Raw genomic sequence first — 19,636 nt, forward strand, 5'->3', positions numbered from 1 at the left:
TGATCAGATTTAGCGTTAGGTATATAGTCTATATAGTCTTGCGGTAAAGATATAAATTTTTCTATTAACTTTGAGGCTTCTTGTTGAACTATAGTTAGTTTGTTCATGAAAGAGTAATTTCTTTAGAGTAATTTCTTTAAGCTCATCTAGTGTCTTTTTTAAATCTTTAATATCGTTATTTAATTTTTCTATTTGTTGTGTTGTTTGTGTTACTATCTGGTTTGTCTTTATTTCTATTTCTTTAGGCTTTTCTAGAATGACCTTGATTAACTTTTCTATTTCAATCTTTGTAAGCGAATTTTCTAAACTTAATCTGTTAGTTAAAATCTGAATTTTTCGTTCTAATTCTAATTCTTGTGATTTTAGGTAATCAAAGTTCTGTTCTAATTTTTCTAACTTCTTCTTTTGATTAGTTTGATAAACTTCTATGACTTCCAATGTTCTAGTAATATCTTTGTTATTTTCTTGAGTTTTTTCACTAAAATTTATAACTAAATCTACTAGTGTATTAAATTGTTTGTCTTCACTATGTAATATATGTTCTCCGTCACTAAAATTACACTTAATAATACTATGGGTTTTTAATGCTCTATATTTCTTTTCTGTGTATATTCTTAAGTCTAAATATTCTAGATTCTTTAATGTATCTATTTTATCAAATTTATCAAAATTTGTTTATTATCCTAAAGGAATTCTTATTTTACAAATTTTCTTTTGATACTCTATATGATCTGTAAGTCCTTTTATATCTTCTCTTATGCCTTGTTATTCCCAAGTTATAGCCGAAATTGTATCTTCGTTAATTTGTCTTTGTAACAGTCTATTTTCTATTAGGGATGATAACGTTTCTGTATTGATTACTTCTAAATATGCGCTTAGGGCCTTTTCAATTTTTCTATATTCTCTTCTTTTCGCTATATCTCTATATAAATACTAATAGTTTATAGCTATTTGTCTAACAAAGGGTTGTGTTTTCATATAAATATAACTAGTATGACTTAAATCATTTATGGATCTGCATTTGAGAGTATTTCCTAGATCTTATATGTCCTAATAATTTATATTCTAATCCTGATATTATATCTATTAATTCTTGTAATCTTAACTGATTCTCTTTAGTACTACTTAGTCTAATATATTCTTGGTATAGTCTTTCTAGCTCTTGTTTTACCTCTAAATAGTTATCTTGCATTACCCTAATGGGATAAATTTTACTTTTTATTCTAGATGTCTAATACGATCTTTAGCTCTAAATATCTCGTCGTTAGTAAAATATATTTCCCAGTTAAAATTATTTCTTAAGCTTAAAATAGTTATGTTATTATGTATATCTTGACGATGAACTATGTCTATGTATCTACTATATTTAATTAAAGACTTTATTGTTTTTCTAAGATTTATAAGTCTTTTTCGAGTCAAATATATCATATGATAATTGTGTCTTATATACTGACTAAAACTTTGTTGTCTCATATAATATTGTCTAGGTATAAGTGTTTGTCTTCTTTGTCTAGCACAAAATGGCCTTCTCATAAACTATTATTTAAAATATGGTTTAAAATATTAGTTTTAGGTCCAAAACTCTTCTCGCTCTGATACCAAAGTGATAGGGGGTTATATTTGTTTTTTCAATATGGATAGAAATATAGAGTGGTTTTTAGCAAATATTTTAAACAATCCTTCTCGGTACTCCCTCACTCTTTAATTCCTCTTATCATGTAGGTATATTTCTTATTTTCTGCCTATGTCCCAATTTTTACGTTTTTTTTTTTTACTTAAACATATACTACAAGAAAAATGTACTCATATACAGACACAAAAACAACTAAAACAAAATGAAATGAACTTTTGTAAAAGTGTGGTTTACACTACTCAAAGCTATGATAAAGACAATTATAAAAAGAAAAAGCATAAAAAATATAGAACACATTATAATCGAAATTATCCTCAATATAATAGAAATAAATATTTTATATATATATATATTAAATAGATTAGTTCGTGGTCTAGTTAAGCAGACTCTAGATTAGAAGAGATGACCTAAGTCGTAGAACGAATGGACGAGAATGAATCATTACCTATTTGGCTCTAACGGTCGAAAATGAATCGGAAGAAAAAGCACACTATTGGAGTATAATTTGAAGTTTGAATAAGGCTGACTTATGCTGAACACCAAAGCTTGGCTCTTACTTGATTCTTATCCTTTTCCAACTCCGACGTATTCCAAAAATTGCCCCAGTATTTAGGATATTTCTGATGATGATGTCTTGATTGCATGCCAAAAATTTGCCCCAGTTTCCTGCTTCTTCTTTAGGGGAATATTAAAATTTTATAATAATAAGACCGGGCCTTAAATAGGCTGCCTCCGTATCCCGCTACTAACAGGAAATCAGGTCAAATATAGTTACGGTTACATGCAAATGGGAAATTAAAATTTCTACTCTAATATGACCGAGTCCCTATGTGGGCTTCCTACATATCTGCTGAGGAATTAGGTTAAGCATAGTTCGCCTTACATAAATAGGGATCTTTTTATATAACAAAAAAAATACAAAATAATGATTATTTAAGCTTACAAAAGTACAAAATTGTTCCCAAAAGATGCTAACCAAAACTATCCTATTTCATGTCATTCTTTAAAGGCCTACCATACGCTTAGCGGTTTTTCTTATTGAGACCATTCTTGGTGATCTGTTCGCCTATATCACAAGTGCTTGCAGTAGATGTGGGGAAGGATAAATTTGGTGCAGTAAACCTTTGTCCAACAATTGTTTAGCTTTGAGGAGGTACTTGGCTTGCAAATTGCGGGTAAATTGCTTGATTGTGACTTGGCATCGGTATGACGGCTGGAGGTTGATCGCAAACAAATTGAGGGTGAGCCAACAGTCTCTAAATGATCCTACCATTATCCAATAGTTTTGCATCGCTTCTTTCACTCGTGTTGCCCTCTGTGTTCAACTTAAGTCAACCTTTGGAAGGAGAATGAAATATTTGGTAAGCGTAGGATAGGTATGATTAACATGAGACAAGAAAGTGGTAACAAATAAGAGTGGAGCATTCTTGCATGCCTAAGAAACTTATGGATCGAGTCTTATAAAGGATACGCTTTAAAAGAGGGCATAGACAAATTTGGTCTTGAACACATATTGGTGCCTGTTTGGATATATGGTTGACAAGCTCGAGATTAAAGATAATTGATATATGGAGACTTGAACTTAATACACCCAAGGGTTGCAAATGGCTCTAAAATTTATTTTAGCATTGGCAAGTTGAAAAATTTCAAGGACGAGAGACCTATGAAATCATTCCTCAACTTGCATGCCAAAACTTGAAATTAATGGGTGCGCGAAGGTAAATCTCAGCGACCCAAAATAAGAATGACGCGATTAAACGAGTGAAGACTCCGCAGAAGTAAGGTACTTGAAAAGTCGTTCTTGAACAACTTGATGGAAAATGTCGAATAAATTTCAACAAGTGCCATTTGATAGATTGTGCAAATAAATTTGGACATCTACCAATTTAAGGAGTGATAAATGGTGAAAAATGATAGAATTTGAGAGTATAAGTAAAAGGTTCATGACGTAGATCGAGTGCTAAATAGATTCTACGAGTCGCAGAACTAATGGGCCAAAAGTTATGTCGTTTGAGATGGAACATCAAACTCATAAAAGAAGGACTTGGAAGATTTGAGAAGGTAAAAGCTCTAGAATTAAAACTTGACGCTAGACCAATTATTTGACACTTCTTTTAGAAGAAAAAATATATTTGATAAAAAAAAATTGAAGAGACTATTCTCATTAAAAGAGTTGGAACGATAAGAATTAACTCAAGTGTTGGGAAAAGAAAAAATTTCGAGGCTAGTTCATGGATGCGGAAGTAATAAATTTTATCAACTAAGACTTCCGAGAAACATCATACTTTGTAAAAATAAGAGATCATGCTCGGAAAATGGAGGGATAGGCACTAGGAATGTGAACGATCTTAAAGGTGCTCTAGAGTCGCTAAAATGCGCTAAGCGCGGAATAATTTGATTATTATTATTTTTAAAAATTGTGAAGATGATGCATAAAAAATAATTAATGAACAATATGCAATTATATGTCAAAATAAAGAGATAAGCAAATATGAATTCGATTTTTCTTCTGAAACAAAGATGATGTTAGTAAATATCAAGTAAAGTAGATAGCAAGTAAATCCAAGAGCATATTGGAAATAAATTCAAGCATATTGCAAATAAATTCAGGTAAATCACTTAGCAAGTAAGCAAATAAGGTTCATAATACAAGCATTCACACGTCCTATTATACAGGGACCTCTTTATGCCAGAGGTAGGCCTAGCGTATATTTGAAAGACGAATGTGCCATTATATGTCATCTCATTGCTCTTTAATTAATTAAACAATTCTATTTCCAAAATAAAGTACAAAAATATCTTTAAGCTTTATTACATGCCAAGTGAAGTATTTCCTAATCTATGTAAGCTAAATGCACTTCTTCGTCGCGTCCAAACTTCTTCATCCATAAAAGGTGCGCCAAGGCTAGTCTTCAATCCACAAAATCTTGGGATCATCATGATTAGTTTGCATCACAAAAGAGTTAGACAAACCCGCCCTCCTAAAGTTTAATTAATTTAGAACAATGGTCCATATTGTTGGCAAAATCAACCTTCAAATAATGCACACATAATATGATAAGCGTCGCTTAGGGTCGTGAACCCACTTGGACATTTGGGTAAGGTTTACTAATGGACTTAATATACTAAGGATATTAAGCCTCCTAAGTTTAATAATGCATGTCCTTAGGAAAAAGGTGTTGTTTTAGCTCTATCTTAAGTTTTTCTAAGATTTGGTTGACTAGACTAAAGGTTCCCGAGCGGACTACTTGAGTGAGAAGGCTACGCGGTCACACGGAAATTCGGATACCCCGCGCATATGCCAACTCTCCTAAGATTTGGGATTTTGAAAGAAATTTGCGAGTGCGCAAAACACACCTCGCGTGTACATGTGATAGTGTGAATTTCCGAAAGTGGAGGAAATATGAACAGAATGACAGTTAAAGAAAGCGGTAACATATTATTACATAGAAAAATTCACATAAAGAAATAATTAAAGCAATAATTAAAAGCACATAAGAGAAATAATAAAAGCAGCAATAATGAAAAACAACCAAAACATCCAACAAATTAATTATTAACCTGAGTTTGTTATGGTTAAGAACCTAATGTCCCCAACAAAGTCGCCAAGATGTTATACCCCATGTTAACCGGGTCAAAGCAGAGTATAACATATTAGTGATTCCTAAATTATTTAACTAAAGCAATCGCCACCTAATTATTTTAAATGAGAATTAGGACACCTATTTTAACTAAGTAAATGATAAAAATTAACTCCATTTTTAAGGTCTACTGAACTAATGTGATTCTAGATAAGGGTTCTTAGTTATCCGTTAAGCATCCTTTAAGATCCGTTAACTACAGTTAACCGGCCAAACTTAAGTTTGTTAAAACTTATTAAGAAATATGTTGTTTTGAGCAAAAATGTAACTGAAAAGAATATATTGAAAGTATTTTAAGAAAAGTACTACATCATAAAATAATTTATATTTCAAAATTTAGTAAGTATATAAATACCATATGTAAGAATACTTACGCAATATAATAGTATAGATGTAACAAAGGCAGCAAGCTGGACATCTATGCTTATCTAAATATAGGAGTAAATAAATCAGTTTAAAAATCTTTTCACAAGGCTGGATGAATATTTTGGAAATCATATTTCGAATACTGTTGATTTGGGTATTTAACTAAACAAGATATCCTAGACGTTTAACTAGCATTTCCTAATATACTATGTTAAGCAGTACGTCAAACCAAAATGAACCCAAATCTCATAAGAAAAAACAACCAGAAGAAAATCAATCGAGTGAACACTAAAAGAGAAAAGAAACGTAGTCATAGGCAGTCTCTAGCGAGTTTCTCTTGTCCGATGTGGTTTAAGAATTGCGGAATAGGATGACTCCATGAATGGGTATGTCGAGTCTCATCTTGAGACCCCGTTTTGAGAGAGTCCTGAATTAAGACTTCATTTGCTCCAAAGTGTACACGTGAAGGAAGAAAATAAAGAAATTAGGGGAAGAGATGTAGTTCTCACAAAAAATGAATAAGGTACATAAAACAAGAGTAGCACTGGTATATTAACTTGGTAGCTTAACTTCCATATAACATCAAACACAACAGAAGTAAATAGGATTGCTATCAGGTACAATATTTGAAGTCAAAAACAAATTTAAAACAATAAGGTCATCACTTCAAATAGAATCATACAATATTGTTCCCATTTTAATCAACGAGTAGATAAAAACATGGAGTCCGGAGCCTAAAGGGTATAAAAATACACGGTATAAACCAAAAGGGGATGACAAAAAATTTATATACCAAAACGGGTATAACGTGGGTTGATCCACGTTATACCCCAAACTTTTTTTTCACCTGTCAGACGAAAACCGAAAATTTTTAAAAAATAAAAATAAACGTATAACGTGGACTGATCCACGTTATACAAAATATATTGTATAACGTGGATCAGTCCACGTTATAACAATATATATTTGTAAAGTGTATGTCCTACATAAAGCGTAGTTGCCATGAATTATCATTCATTTAGATAGAGAGACACAAATCTCTTCACGACTTTATTTGAAGACTCTAGGCACCTTATTACTTCTTTAGCATATTATTCTTTTTACTGTAGTCTCTAAGAGTGGTATTATCCTTATTACTCTAGTCAATTGGCCTTCAGTTTCTTTGCAGTATGATTCACGAAACACCGATTAACAGTGGTATAGACAAAATAATTGTCCACCCACTTAGACTTAGGTCCCATATAATAAAACATTATCATGACATTTTAAGTATATTTTTTTTGGGCTACTAAGGCATCAATTAAGTTTCACTTTTCTGGCTATATAAATATCACATTAAAGGTACAATGAAAAACAATTAGTTATTCAGATTTTTTATATAACAATCCTGCATAAAGCGTAGTGAAACGCCTCCGCCTCTTCCTCCATTAAAAACTTACAGAACCTCTCCATCCATCTCCTTCTCCTTTTCCTTCTCCTCCATTTTTTTTTTTTGGTATTTTTTCTAACTCATATAATATTGTATATTTATAGTAGATGTAGATATGTGTTTGTCTTGTATATCTTAATTGTTATTTTTTATTTGTGTTATTTTAATACGTATAAGATATATGTTTGTGTTATTTGTGTTATTTTAATTTGAACTTAAGATATGATTGTTAGAAGCATTATTATATAAAAGGTCTGATTTGTTTAGTATCACTTTTGAAGAAATTTGTTGTTATGTTACTGTTATTTTTGTGGATTGTTATATAAAAGATCTGAATAACTAATTGTTTTTCATTGTACCTTTAATGTGATATTTATATGTAAAACTTACACAAATAACTATCTTTTAACAGCTTCTAACAAGCTATAGCTATAAGTTGAAGATTTACAATTCGTAGCTGCTTTTGGCTGTATGTCAGTTGTATCTCGCGTTTTTGAAATACAGTGAAATATAGCGAAATACAGTGAAATACAGCGTGACTGTTGAATAAAAAAAGGCTATATTTATGGCAATAAAAATCTTTTTCAAATTATATGGTAATTTGTATTAATGGTTCCATGATTCATGCAATACAACGTGACTGTTGAATAAAAAAAGGCTATATTTATGGAAATAAAAATCTTTTTCAAATTATATGGTAATTTGTATTAATGGTTCCATGATTCATGCAAACCTCATGAGGTTCCATTACAGCTAACGTCTCTCTATCAAAAATCACTCTATTCAAAAGATTTTTGCTGGTTTTTGTTGTATTCGGTTGTATTTCGTGTTTTTGAAATACACGAAAATACAAAATTTGGCAGAGTAAACATAGGTTGTATTTATGGAACATATTATCTTCTTTCATTTTAAATGGTAAGTCAAATTAAATCAACCATGTATCACGCAACGGCTGAAGTTCCATAACAACCCACATTTCTCTCTCCAAATTGCTCCATTCCAAACTTTTAGAAGTAATTCCAAATACAGAAAAATATACACTCGAATACAATGAAATATGGTTGATTGTTTAAGAAATATAAAATTGTAGTATGCGTATATATAATGGAATACAATGAAATGTATCAGAAAGTGTGTCGTAAATTAGAAATACATTGAAATATAGCGAAATATACTGAAACAGTACACTGAAATATACTAAAACAGTACATTGAAATATACAGAAATATACTGAAATATACAGAAATATACTGAAACACCACAACCACAAACTCTACTGAACCACCGCAATAATTGGAAAAACCCTCCTCCTTCCTCCGCCGCCTTTCTTCTGATCCACTATTCTGCTTCACTCCAAAAAACCTACCGAACCACCACAACAAATTGGAAAAAACCTCCTCCTTCCTCCGCCGCCTTTCTTCGATCCACCACTATCCTCCTTCACTCCAAAAATAATACTGAACCACCACCAAAAACCATTAATACATGAAGTATATGGAGTTCAGATATGAAGAGCTAGAACCTTAAGGTTTTTTTTCGAGTTTGGAGATGGAGATGATAGTAATAGTGATGGTGGTGGTGGCGGCTCCGGTGAAACCCACTGCTTCCTCTTTTTCCACAATTAAAATACTTCTAAGATTCAGCAATTTTGTTGTATAAATCTGATATACTATCTGCGTCGGAGTTCAGATCTGAAGAACTAGAAGCTTAAAATTTTTTTTGAGTTTGGAGATGGAGATGGTAGTAATAGTGGTGGTGGCGGTGGTGTTGACAGCGGCGTGGGTAGTGTAGATAGAGAAAGGAGGGAGGGGTACGTGAGGGGAAGGAGAAGAGAGGCCGGAGATAGAGAAAGGGAGGGAGAGAGGCGTACGTGAGGGGAAGGGGAGAGAGGCGTACGTGAGGGGAAGGGGAGAGAGGAGAGAGAATTTTTTTTAGGGTTTGAAGAAGATGATAAATCTTAAATGTGTAGTGAGGGAGAATATAGAGGTACATGTATTTCAAAAGTTACTGGACCAGTTATGAAATGTAATTTTGAAAAAATAAAGCTACAAAAATTAAATAAAAAATAAAGAAGTTATTATTCATAAATCTTAGAGGTAGCTATGACAGGTAAATTTTCCTATTTATATAGCCAGAAAAGTGAAATTTAATTGATGCCTTAGTAGCCCAAAAATAATATACTTAAAATGTCATGATAATGCTTTATTATATGGGACCTAAGTCTAAGTGGGTGGACAATTATTTTGTCTATACCACTGTTAATCGGTGTTTCGTGAATCATACTGAAAAGAAACTGAAGGCCAATTTAATACCACTCTTAGAGACTACAGTAAAAAGAATAATATGCTAAAGAAGTAATAAGGTGCCTAGAGTCTTCAAATAAAGCCGTGAAGAGATTTGTGTCTCTCTATCTAAATGAATGATAATTCATCGCAACTACGCTTTATGCAGGACAGACACTTTACAAATATATATTGTATAACGTGGATCAGTCCACGTTATACGTTTAATTTTTTTTTTTTTTTTTAATTTTTCGGTTTTCGTCTGACAGGTGAAAAAAAAGTTTGGGGTATAACGTGGATCAGCCCACGTTATACCTGTTTTGGTATATAAATTTTTTGTCATCCCCTTTTGGTTTATACCGTGTATTTTTGTACCCTTTAGGCTCCGGACTCTAAAAACATGTTTCATATCTTCCTAATGTCACCTTAAATTAAACAAAAATACAGTCACTTATTAAAATAAACATGCATTTTGTTGGGCACAATCTATTCTTCTTATTATGAGGTATTTAAAATCCTGCAAACATGATTCCTAAATGAGAGTAAAATATAAAGGATAAGAATATTACTTTCATAAAGTAAACACTCTTTGCTCTGTTAAATGTTTTGACACACAAAAGCTTAAAGGGCATAGCTCATTACTTTAACTATTAGATAGACATAACTGAAGGACATATTACTCGCGAGACAAATAGGGGCTTTAAGTCCAACTACATTGGTATGCAAATTGTGAAGCAAAGGAAATCTTGAACAAAGCTTGGAAACAAACATTATATGATAGCTTCAGACTAAGGAAATGGAATGCTAGCACATGATTTCAAGCATATATACAACTATTTAAAAAAAATGACTAACTCATGATTCCTAGAGAAGCAATAAACACGGAATGAGAAATCTGAATTAAACAACACCAAAGATCGACAAAAGGCATGCTGAATGTCTTAAAAATAAAAGGAAACTAACAACACTTGCGCAATACGTACAGAATCATAAACATGTTTAGAACTACAAAATCGTAAGAGAGAAAATCACTGACCTTTTTGTGGTGCTAGTGAACTAGGGTGCGAGGTCATAGATCAATACTCGAATCTACACGAACAGAAGTAAAGAGAGGCTCCGCTCGACTAAGAAAAAGCAGAGATCGAAAAACAATTTGTAAAGCAGAAGGTGTTTTCAAGTGTATTACAAGAAGAGAACAATATTTTCCAAGGTATAGCAACGACTTAAAAGGTAAAAGTGGGCGGCTCCAAACTTCAAAGGGTGGAGTGGCTGAAAACAGTCTCCATGGTCCCCAAAATCTATCTCTAAACATATGTATTTATAGAGACGAGTTAAGGCTTTTAGGGTTACTATTTGGGCGGGATTTTGAATTTCGGACTGTAAAATTAGCCGTTCATCATCAACGAGGTGGCCCAGAAGTCGGCGTGACAGCCGTTGGGATGGTCATCAGTGTTACTCAAAATGGTGGAGCGTCTTTTAGGTTTTTAGGAGAGAGAGGACAGAGATGGAGAAAAAATGGAAATACCGTGGAAAAAGAAATCAAAAATCTTCTTTTGGTCAACATAGGCATTTAATGCGGACTCCACTGGTTTGGAATCCGGGGCGAATTGGTCATTTACAGCATATGGAAAAATTCAAAACATATTGGTACCAATTGGGATCTTTACGTATAGGCTGATCTTATAGTGATTTTAAAAGTTTACATGGGCCGAATATTATTGGGCTACTAGGAGTATCGTTTGGGCTTGTAGCTGGCCATAATTTATGGTCTATTCCTTCTTCAAATTGATTTCTTCCAATCTTCTAATTGAATCAAATAAATTATTTTTCACAGCCAATATGTAATTATATTAAGTGATACTAACATTAAGTAGATATAATAGCGATAGTAACTGGTAAAAAGTGGCAAAAGCTAAGATATTTGACTTATTACCAATATAGAAGCTCGAGGAAATAAATTGGAAGAAAGGAGAGTCAAAATTGGGTGTCAACAACTAATTAATTAATAAAAGATATCATTAGATATATGTATTGATCACTAAATATCATTAAAACACTTTGTTGATCATTAAATATGGTCAAATCAAATAATTATTCACGTCAAATCACTCTATTGGTCACTTGATTTAGGTTTACTACACTAAGTTGATCTTCTATTATGATTAAATTACTATCTAACTAATTAAGGATATCATTAGATATATGTATTGATCATTAAATATGGTCGAATCAAGTAATTCAAGTCAAATCACTATATTGATCACTCGATTTAGATTGACTACTCTTAGAATTGCTTGATTTGTTGCAACAATTGCAGTATCCGTTGCAACAAGTAACATAGTTGTAGCAACAAGTCTCAAAACTTGTTGGAATAATCCCAACAACTAATATAATTGTTGCAATAAGTCGCAGTACTTGTTGGACAAATTCCAAAAAGTAATATGATTGTTGCAACAAGCTTCTCACTTGTTAGAAAATTCCAACAAATAATAGAGTTGTTGCAACAGATCTTGTTACTTGTTGGAGAATATTCCACTAAATTTTAGCTTGATATAAGTTATTAATTGTTGCAAAAAATCAAGCTACTTATCAAAAAATCCCAACAACTAACATAGTTGTTGCAACAAGTCCCAGTACTTGTTGGAAAAATTAGAACAAGTAATATAGTTGCTGCAACAAGTCCTGTCACTTGTTGGAAAACCCCAACAAGTAACAGAGTTGTTGCAACAGATCTTGTTACTAGTTGAAGATTGTTCCACGGATTTTCAACATCGCATAAGTTATTAGTTGATGTAACAAATCAGGTTACTTGTTGGAAAAATCACAACAACTAATATAGTTGTTGCAACGAGTCCAGTACTTGTTGGAAAAATTGCAACAAGTAATATAGTTGCTGTAACAAGTCCTTTCACTTGTTGGAAAATCACAACAAGTAACAGAACTATTGCAACAGCTATTGTTACTTGTTGAAAATGTTCAGCAATTTCATTTGTGATTTGAACAAGATCAACATATTAGATAAATCTAGTTCACAAACATTAATAATATAATTTATTATTACAAGTAAGAACAAAATTAACATGTCATGTAATCCAAGTTCAAAAATATCAACCAAAGAATTTTTATTACAAGTAAGAACAAAATCAACAACTATGAAGCATTTCGGTCTGGGCATGTAGTTCTCTTATGGCCAATCCCTTTTGCATATGGAGAATTTATTTTTCTTCATTGGAAATGATTCCCCGACTCCACGCCTCCTCTTTGTCCGCCTTCTTCTCAGTTTGCCCGGTTCAATATTTGGAAGAGGTATTTCTCTCTCTAAAATCTCCAGAGGAACTTCTCAACATTCTTCAGAAGGCGCATGATGAATTTCCTCACAGTATGCAATTATTTATACAACTTCTCTAGCAGTTGTTGCAACATTTAATATACAAGTTGCAACAACTGCATAAATGTTGCAGCAACTACAACAGCCGTTGGAACTTTTTTATTAGTTGTTGCAATAAATTCAGAAACTCTTATAAAACAATTTTAGCACTTGTTGCAACAACTATAACTGTTACTGTAAATTGTTGGAAAAACAACAGCTATACACAGATGAACAATTGTCACAAAACAACTTTGTTTTGCTTACCAAATGATCGGAAATCACCTATAAAGTAATGTCCAATGCTACACGAACGAAATTCAGTCCAGAAATTGTGTAAATCGGGTGGATTCATTTTTTTTTTTTCTTGAGCAATTTTTTTTTCTAAATGAAGAAGATGCAAGGGAGAATGAAATGATGAAGAAGAAGATGAAGAGGAGAACATGGCCGAAGAAGTTGCGGTCCAAAGAAGGAGATGTCATTGGCTCCTTTTTTTTTTTAACCCCTTTTAGGTAATTTTGGGTTTTATATTAGTTGGGTCAAAGTGTAAAAAAAAAAAAAAAACTTGAGGGAAAATATGAAATGGGTCAACCCTCATTAATCACTAACCCAAATTTTGTCACCCCTACTCAATAAAAATAACTTGAGTTGCTCCCACTTAAATTTGAATTTTTTTTGTCACTCTTAATTAATTGTCCCATGTCTCTTGGCTATATACCATAACTCCACAAGGTACAGTACGAATGGTCATCAAGAACAATGTCAACCTATCAGATTATTAGAAGCACTTTCAAGTTAATCAAATTATTCATGCATAGTTTCAGCAGAAAATAATGAGTTTAGTTGAACCGTAGAACCTGTTCTAATTAGGGCCGGCTCTAGCCATAGGCCAGTAAGGCATATTGGGGCCCCCAAATTTGGTATAAACTTACTCACATCAGGTATTTACACCGAACCAATACATGCATGTCATGGTTTAGTGATTTAATGAAGTAAAAGTGCATGATAATTAACCATGTTAAGTAAAACAACTCCACATCCAAACACATGACATGCATGTATTGATTTGGTGTAAACACCTGGTGTGAGTAAGTATTTTACCCCCAAATTCAAGTTCAAATTATGTATTAATTTTTTCTTAAAAAATTGATTATTTATGATAAAAAGTAAAACATCTATTGATAAATTTATACTATAATATTCTCCTTAACCTTTTTCGAATAGAAGAAATCAAGAAATTTTTTGTTTTGCCTACTTTCATTCTGTCCGCTAACACTCACATTGTCTTATTATCTCAACTCCGTTTGGCTTATCTTTCTTCAAATCTCTAATAAGTTAGAGTAATACTCTGTAAAAAATAAGTGTCACTAATCGTAAAGTGTTAAAACAAGTGATCGAATTACAAATTCTCTTTTTGTTTCTTCTTAAGTTTACAAGCATTGCAACAAGCATATTAAAGTTTGGTATACCAAGTTATCAACTTCTTAAATCAGATCTATCGTTCTAACTCTATTATTTATATCTACAATTTATCTATTGCTTGTAGATATGTTAACAGTTCCTGTAATGATCGCCTCAGTGGAAAAATATTTTCAACATTGAAACCGATAAAGTCTTACTTTAAATAAAATTGAAAAATAAAATTATTCAAAGAAATCGATTATAAAAAATTATTAAGTAATAATTTTGCATCTAAAAAAAGTTTAAAAAATAGATTTCATATAAAATCTATGAAGTTTGTTTAGGTTTTAGACCTCTAATTAAAGTTTGCTTGACCCCTCCAATTCTGTTGAGTTGCCCCTGGTTCTAATATATATATATATATATATATATATATATATATATATATATATATATATATATATATATATATATATATATATATTCATAGAGACAACTAAAGAACATGGGAAGTTGGGAACTGAGAAGCGACTACAATGGCTTACCAACAAAGGCTGATCAAGTACACATACTGACGAAGCGGAGTGTAACTGCTACTGAATTCATCAAGATGAAAAATAATGTATAGGAAATTAACAGAGCAAAGCAAATTGCTTTGTCACGTATTAGACAGACATCAGCAGAGGTAATTTATCTGAGTGCACTCTTCATAATTTGGTCATATCTTAGTTTCTGTCATTCATAAGTCATACATTTAAGTCAAGTGTCAACGAATAATTGTGTGTTTTTCAAGAGATTTTTCGTGCACAATTGTTTCATTTATTGTTGGGGAAGTTCTGTTGTACCTTTGACAAATCAATAAGTTAGGTTATTTAGTTTTACAGTGTGCTTTTAGAGGCAGGGGACCATTTAGATGTAAACTAGTAAATGATAAAGCCAGTATTTATTTAGCGAACTTAAAATTTCAAGATAATGAGCAATTTTTATTCTAGTTGTGAACTATGGTGAGAAGGTTAAAGTTACCTTGTTATTATGAATTATGAATTGCTCTTTTGTTGGGAATATTAGGGTGTTTTTGTAATGCCTAAATCTGTTAAGTGTTAACGTTGAGACAAATGTTAACTTATGATCTTGCAACCATAAAACTGTTGATTTTTTGGATTTAATGCAAGGGCAATTTTTTTTTATTTTTAAATTTCTATAATATAGGATACATATTAACGCGACAAGCTTTGCAACAAGTGTTGAGATGGCCGAGTTGGTCTAAGACACCAGATTAAGGTTTTGGGTCCAAATCTAACTCTCAACATTGCAATATTTTGTTAGCTTCTTTTTCCCTATGTTTCCCCACTTCACAAAAATATAAAATTTAAACTTCATATACCTTGGAAATCACCATTTTGGGTCTTACAGTTAGTAGGCATTTGGCCATGAAAACAAAATCTCTTGCAATTTTTGGGAATTTTGAAGATGGAGTTGGGTTTGGTTATAGTGTTTGCACTGAACATTTGGTTGTTTGAATGCAGTGAAAGTGAAAATAAGATTTTATATGTTTTTCAAAATCTAAATACAACTTGAAGTTGTATTTGGAATTTTCATGGCAAAACGCCGATTTCCAAATAAAGTCAAAAAAATTCTGGGAAAAAAATGAAAATTTCTCATGGCCAAACGGTCCTTAGAATACTAATCAGAACAAGACATTGCATAAAACAAAAGAGAAATACTCTTAAAATCTAAGCTCTACATGTAATACGTCACAGATAAAGCAGGGGTCATAGTGGATAAATCCATTAGAAATAGTTGTTTGAATAGTTACAAGAGATAAGAACCTAGTAAGAAAGCACTTGGTTAGTGTAAGAATATTTTTTTCCCTTGTGGTAATTTAGTATTTCAGATTCCAGTAATAGTTTTACTACTTCCATTTTCTCCACAATAACTTTTATGTTCACCATATCCACAACTATTTTGTAGTACTGAATGCAAATCTATATATAATATAAAGCTAGGCAAAAGAAGAGTGATGTGACACCTCTTTTTGGCCAAGAAACACAATTTTCTTTGTTCTCCTTTTTTTGCCATTTTTGCCACTTTTAGCTAATTTATCTAATTTATGTGCTATTTAAAAAGAAAACAAATGTCAATCTCATTTGGCCATGAATGTGTATTAATCACCCCATATGCCTCTTCATAATCATATCCGTTTTTCATTAGTAAAGGATATAAGAGCCCAGATAACCAAATAAAAACGAGTAATGGATTGAATTGAAAAGCCCACTTTATTGAGCTTTATTATGGTCAATTAATATTGTCTATTATGATCCTTGACTACTGGTGATAATGGTGGATTAATTTAGGTTCATTATCATCTTTTTCTTCTCCAAAAAGCTTCAAGTCCAATGTTTTTCGGCTTCAGATTTCCATCAAAACATTGACTATTATCTTTGAGTATTACGCTCACATGTTCCTTTTTGTATTACGCTCAATCTTACACAGTTACGTATTTATTTCTTTTCTCATTGTTACTAATTATTTATTCTCCTAATTGCCATCTCTATATATACTTTTTAATATTCTATTGTTCTGAGTTTTTTCATCATCTTTCCTCTTTTTCTATTGTAGATGGGATTTGAGTCTTTGATGTGTGTTTGAGACTTTATCAGTTGTAAATGTTGAAAGTTGTAATATCAAGTGTAATTATTTGTTTTTGTATTTTTTTTTTTGTTTGTTGATTTTAGCTGGAAATATTGTACGTTTGAATTGTGCTCGAAACCTTTTTATGCTTGTATAGTAGATAATAGGAATATCAATTGTATTTAGTGTGTTACTTTTTGATGCTCTCTCTCTCGTGTGTGTAGTTGCAACATTTGAATTACTTGTTTTTATGGATGAAGTCGCTTCTTTTTCCTAGAGCAATTGTGATTTAAAGGACGTTTAAAGTCGTATTTGCTTATCATTTCTTGAAGCAATTATGATTTAGAGGACGTTCAAAGTCATGAGGAATGGTACTAACGGATACATTATTACTGTTTGGATAACATTTTGGTTGATCAAACTAAAGTCTACGCCTACATATTACTTTTCTCTCGACCGATAAAACGGTTTACGCCTACAATTTTAATTTCACATGAAAAATAAATAAAAGTCAAAAAGTTTTATGCTTTATCATTTATTTTTATTAATTTTGTTTACTCAAAAATCATATACAAGGATTCAAGTATAAGAAGCCTTTCTTTACCTATCTCCTCTTTTACTTTTTTCTTAAGTGTAATAAGAAAAGTAAAATTAAAATTTAGATCTATTTTACCTATAAAAAATACTTAATTAAAACTGACTATTCAATGAGAATGAAAATTAGTATGTAAATTAAATGCCGATGAGGAGTTACGATTATAGGTTTTAAAATTTTAATTTTGGTAAGTGTTCAGTGGATTACTTTTCTTATATTTTTTTTAATTCAATTTTCATTATTATTTTTCTTCTATTCCGGCATGTTTGTGGTAGGAATTGCCAGATCCCTTAAGCATATTTTATAGAATTTTAAAAGTATACATACCGTGAATTTGAAGCAATTTTTTGAATTTTCAAAATATGCTCATACAAAAAAGTATGTAGGCAACAAACTTGTGGGTTTTTCCACTTCATTAGTTCTTACCTAAATTATTGTTGGTCTGATATCAACAAACGTGATTTTTATAGACGATAATGCAACCTCCTAGTTCTTCTTCTTCTATCCCGATTAAATTTAACAAAAAAACTATTTACATAAATCTACTTCTTTGTCATCTTTAACATTCGAATACTAGGAAAAGTTATTCATAAGTTTAATCATCATTATGTTTTTTATGACCGCGCGAAGCGCGGATAAGTTCCCTAGTTTTGTATAAATGTGTACTTCTTGGAATTGTACAACTCTATATACATGGCTCTAATGAGAGCAGTGGATGGACCTCTAAATTTATAGATTTTAACCGTCTCATTTCAGAATAGGTATTTCTTAGTTCTGTTAATACAACTCTAGGGTATATTCACTTGAATATAAGTTAAATCTCCCCCATGCTTCTGAGGATCTGTTCTTATTTGGTGTGCTTTGAGCAAGTCTAGTAAAAAAAAAAAAAGGAATTTTTGTTATATCATTCTTATTGGAATTTCTTGAGTAAGCCTAGTATATCTTTGTGCATATTTCTCTACTAAAATTTACTTGGTAATGATTAAGGTACAAAATTTGTTATTTTCCCTTTGCCAGGGTGCCAGGACAGAAAGAAACCAGTAATCAAAATGCAGTTATATTAGCATCATACATTCAATACACTTCATTTTTGACTAGTACCTGACCTAAACTCATGTATGTAACTGTTAAAATCCTTCATAGTCCAGATCTGGTTTTGCTGCCCTAACCCCATTTGAACCCAGTGGGTCCTAACCAAAACTATCCAAACAAGTCCTAAATGGTCAATATAACTTGTCTATAAAGTTCTCAAACATAAAATTGAGCGATTTAACCAAAAATAAAGGGGTTGGGTTCTTATGTCTTCCCCCACTTAAACAAACGTTCGTCCTTGTTGACACTCAATTTTTTTCTTCCTGTGTGACTATGTATTCGGCCCTCATTAGTCACCGACTTGGTACCGCCCTTGCGATGTGCACGCTGGTTGCAATTGTGAAAGAGTTGGCCAATTGTATGGCTTTTTTTCAAGTAAGACTTGGACATCAGTGAGTGCCTTTTTCTTTTCTTTTGTGTGCATTATGATTTGCATTGTTCGATTATTCCTCTAATTAAGATACGTTATAATTCAGTTTGAAGATTCAAATGAAGAAATATATAATGATTTAGATAAACAATACGTAGTGTTTTCAAAAAAAAATTGGTGAATCCATTCACAATTGTGAAAGAGTTGTCCAACTATTGTATGGCTTTTTTTTCAAGTAAGACTTGGACGTCAGTGATTGCCTTTTTCTTTTTCTTTTGTGTGGATTACGATTTGCATTGTTCGATTATTCCTCTAATTAAGATACCCTATAATTCAGTTTGAAGATTCAAATGAAAAAATATATAATGATTTAGCTAAACAATACGTAGTGTTTTTAAAAAAAAATTGGTGCATCCATTCACCGAAAAAAATATTCTTACTTATTTAAAGTCATCCTTAATGAAAAGTCTAGCTTCACATGATGAGAACCTACGATCTTGAGAAGGGCAAAATTATTTAAGCTAGTTTTTGAATATAATAGCTCTTCAATACATTATAGAGTAGGGAGCAATCAAGAAAAGTTAAAAAGAGATGAGTTTTTTTTTTATACTTTAATCTGTAAGCTTGCTTTTCCTTGATATGATCATTCATGAAGTTCTAGCAACTTAATTAGCATCCATTTTTAAAAGAGACTTTTGAGAGAAACATCAAAGTTGACTTAATGGTAAAAACATAATCGTACTGTGACTAGCACTTTGACGTGGTTTAGACTGTAGCTTGGTCGGCTTTGGTCTCCATTAGGTAACACTTACTCACCATCAATCAAAAT

The sequence above is a fragment of the Lycium barbarum genome, chromosome 9, assembly GCF_019175385.1.
Source record: "Lycium barbarum isolate Lr01 chromosome 9, ASM1917538v2, whole genome shotgun sequence".
Lineage (NCBI taxonomy): Eukaryota > Viridiplantae > Streptophyta > Magnoliopsida > Solanales > Solanaceae > Lycium > Lycium barbarum.